The sequence below is a fragment of the Sinocyclocheilus anshuiensis genome, unplaced genomic scaffold (genome assembly GCF_001515605.1).
Source record: "Sinocyclocheilus anshuiensis isolate Anshui unplaced genomic scaffold, SAMN03320099.WGS_v1.1 scaffold561, whole genome shotgun sequence".
Classification (NCBI taxonomy): Eukaryota; Metazoa; Chordata; class Actinopteri; order Cypriniformes; family Cyprinidae; genus Sinocyclocheilus; species Sinocyclocheilus anshuiensis.
In genome coordinates, this window is record NW_015539848.1 from 84802 (window position 1) to 89339 (window position 4538).

Below are 4538 nucleotides of genomic sequence, written 5' to 3' on the forward strand. Positions count from 1 at the left end.
TTCTCGACTGGATAACCAGTCTCGCTAGTAAAGTTTTGATGGATGAAGACTGCAATCAAGGTAAAGACGATTGCGATGGTGTACAGGAGTCGTACAGTAAGCACGCGTGAGTCAGTTATATTAATGCATGTATGAGTGCTCTTGACGCACTGATCGCACATTGTATTTATGCACAGGCACAGACATTTCCGTACATTCACATTTTTTCCACACACATTCACGATAATGTTTTGATTTGTCATGCTTATGTTGCTGTGTTTAGTTATACTGAATGGATCCGTGTACTGTAGTACAGTGGTTCTCAAACCTGTCCTGGAGTACCCCCAGCTCTGCACATTTTGTATGTCTCCCTCATCTATCACACCTGATTCAACTCATCAGCTCATTAGGGAGTCGTACAGTAAGCACGCGTGAGTCAGTTATATTAATGCATGTATGAGTGCTCTTGACGCACTGATCGCACATTGTATTTATGCACAGGCACAGACATTTCCGTACATTCACGTTTCCACACACATTCACGATAATGTTTTAATTTGTCATGTTTATGTTGTTGTGTTTAGTTGTACTGAATGGATCCGAGTACTGTAGTAGATATATGCAGTCAGCAGGCGGTTGGTTTAGGTTTTTTTGGGCATCTCCATGTGGTCCTGTTCGGTATCGCAACTTGGCTTCTCTAAAATGTAAAAAAGCTCTTTGGTGTTGCACTGTACACATACTATAAAATTCTGTTTTTTTTTTCTTTCATATGTGCTTATATGGGCTCCTTATATCAAAGTGTCCTTTTTTGGAAAGACATCTAAATTTATCTTGAAAAAAGCTTGCAGAAAATACAGATTTTTGAGAATCATCCTTCAATCTTTTGGTTTACTTTGCTGAATATAGCAAATGATGACAAAATAAACATTTGAAACAAGATAAATGGTCTATGCTTAATTTCATGGTGTGCGATTAATCGCAATTAATCACAGAAAAAGTATGTGATTAATCAGATTAAAAATTGTAATCAATTGACAGCCCTAATATATATATATACAGTGCTGCTTGAAAGTTTGTGAACACTTTAGAATTTTCTATATTTCTGCATAAATATGACCCAAAACATAATTAGATTTTGACACAAATACTGAAAGTAGACAAAAAGAATCCAATCAAACAAAGGACACAAAAATATATACTTTGTCATTTATTTATTTAGAAAAATGATCTGGTATTAAATATTTGTGAGTGGCAAAAGTATGTGAATCTTTGCTTTCAGAATCTGGTGTGACCCCCTTTTGCAGCAATAACTGCAAGTAATTAGATTTTCACACAAATCCTGAAAGTAGACAAAGAGAATCCGATCAAACCAAGGAGACAAAATATATACTTTGTAATTTATTTATTGAGAAAAATGATCCGCTGTTAAATATTTGTGAGTGGCAAAAGTATGTGAATCTTTGCTTTCAGACAGAACCACTTCAACTCTGTGATGTTGGTGGGTTTCCTCCTATGAACTGCTTGCTTCAGGTCCTTCCACAAAATTTCAATTGGATTAAGGTCTGGAATTTGACTTGGCCATTCCAAAACATCTTCTTTAACCATTCTTTGGTAGAACAACTTGTGTGCTTGGGGTCGTTGTCTTGCTGCATGACCCACTTTCTCTGGAGATTCAGTTCACAGACAGATGTCCTGACATTTTCCCTTAGAATTTGCTGGTATAATTCAGAATTCATTGTTTCATCAATGATGGCAAGCCGTCCTGGCCCAGATGCAGCAAAACAGGTCCAAACCATGACACTACCACCACCATGTTTCACAGATGGGATAAGGTTCTTATGCTGGAATGCAGTGTTTTCTTTCTCCAAACATAACGCTGCTCATTTAAACCAAAATGTTCTATTTTGGTCTCATCTGTCCACAAAATAATTCTCCAGTATTCCTCTGGCTTGTCCACATGATCTTTAGCAAACTGCAGATGGGCAGCAATGTTCTTTTTGGAGAGCAGTGACTCTGCCATGCACACCATGGTTGTTCAGTGTTCTCCTGATGATGGGCTCATAAACATTAACATTAGCCAATGGGAGAAAGGCCTTTAGTTGCTTAGAAGTTAGCCTGCAGTCCTTTGAAACCTAGTGGCCTTTTACATGTCTTGCTTTTGGAGTGATCTCTGTTGGTGGACCAGTGGTCTTTAGTTTCCTCCATTTGTACACAATCTGTAAACAGGCCCAAACCATGATACCACCACCACCATGTTTCACAGATGGGATAGGGTTCTTATGCTGGAATGCAGCGTTTTCTTTCTCAAAACAACGCTGCTCATTTAAAACCAAAATGTTCCATTTTGGTCTCATCCATTCACAAAACATTTCTCCAGTATTCCTCTGGCTTGTCCACATGAACTTTAGCAAACTGCAGATGGGCAGCAATGTTCTTTTTGGAGAGCAGTTCGATTCTGCCATGGACACCATGGTTGTTCAGTGTTCTCCTGATGATGGACTCATAAACATTATCCAATGTGAGAAAGGCCTTTAGTTACTTACCTTTTTCTGAGGTCCTCAGAGATGTCATTTGTGCCATGATACACTTCCACAAACATGAACAAACTTTGATAGATCCCTGATCTTTAAATAAAACAGGACACACACTGACACCTGATAGTCATCTCACTGATTAAAAACACCTCTGAACAGATAGACTCTAATTTCACCTTCAAATTAACAGCTAATCCTAGAGATTCACATAATTTTGCCGCTCACAGATATGTAATATTGGATCATTTTCCTGAATAAACAAATGACAAAGTATTTTTTTTTAATCTCATTTGCTTGATTAGGTTCTCTGTCAACTTTCAGGACTTGCATGAAAATCTGATTATTTGGGTTATATTTATGCAGAAATAGACAATTCTAAAGGGTTCACAAACTTTCAAGCAGAACTGTATGCACATAAGAAAATACACAACATAACCAAACATGAAAAAGTCCATAAATCTTTTATTGAATTATGAGTAAATGTGTCTGTATGTGCCTTGTATCTGTATGTGTGTACCTCTTGTCTGTTCTTAGTAATAGGGAGAACTGGATACTCATAACTGCCGAGCGAAGGCGGGGTGGTTCCTGGACCTATAAGTCAAAGGTCACGTGTCAAAACAGTTTGAATTGTGAATGTGAGTTATGCAATTCCATCCTAATTGGTAACACAGAAGCCAAACATGGAGGTAGGACATAGGACAGATGTTATGTTAATAGCACTGTACAATACTGATTCTAGTTAATCACATTAGTAAAATCAAATAATAAAGAGTCTTTAGTTGGTATGTGGGTGATTACTGGTTGGTAGTTCTGGCCTCCTGCTCTTCTGGTTTCCTCCATCTGATCCTGCCTTCTCTGGAGAAGTCTGTTCAGACAACTGCTCCACAGAGCTGCAGCAAATGCACACACAAAGAGAAAATTGTGTATCCTTGGGTCTTCTCCCAGTCTATTGTCTAGTTAACCACCAGCTGTCAATCATATTAATTCACCTGCACACATTTATACTTCTCTATGCAACACTAAACCCTGGTTCAAAAAGATTTAAGAGACTTTTAATGGTCTTTTTAAACAAACCGTGTATATACTGTCAAAATGCTAAATGTTGTTTAGTACGGCAGACCTTTTAAAACTAAACTTGGTCAAAGGATCATGCATTGATATTTACTTTATGAAAATGCATGCGTATCGACTTATCCTAAAAGCACGTGTCTCCTGTCGTGTTTTTATTCCAATTAGCGATGACTACACACGTCTCATCAATATTTATTGTTTATATTTCTGAATACTCTTAAAGTAAGCCTGTATAATAAAATTAACAGTTTTAATCAGCAAAAACACTCATGACTTATACCTGTCTGTAGTAGAAGGAGCTTCGGCCTGCTTTTTCACTTCATCGGTGATTGTGATGTTTGCAAACTGTACCCCGACAGTAAACCAGTGGGCTATCTGAGCTGATGTGATGGCCTGATGCATCCTGCACAAACCATACAAAAATCATGCAAAAAACGACAAATAATCAAACGCCGAGAAGAGCTCACATGCGTCCACTCGCGCTCTCTAGCATCTCCTTCCGCGCCGCGGCCGCTCTGCCAGCAGGTGGGGCGGAGAACAGGTTAACGCTCACTTTTTTATTTTAAAAAATAACGAAAACTTTTGTTGTTGTAGTAGTAGTATATGATTCGCTAATAGACCAGAGTAAGTTGTTGAGATATTAAAGTCAATCTCACTGATTAAAAACACCTCTGAACAGATGGACTCCAATTTCACCTTAAAAATTAACAGCTGATCCTAGAGATTCACATACTTTTGCCGCCCACAGATATGTAATATTGGATCATTTTCCTGAATAAATAAATGACAATTTTGGGTGAACTATTCCTTTAATGACAGTCGGCAGCATGTTTAGTAGCTACTGTCCCTTGAAGAGCTTCACGCGTTTCTCTCTTAACTGTTTACTTTCCTTTTAGACATAACCAACTGTGTTTATATGTAAACCTTGTGTGTTTTTGACAGTATTAGACGCGA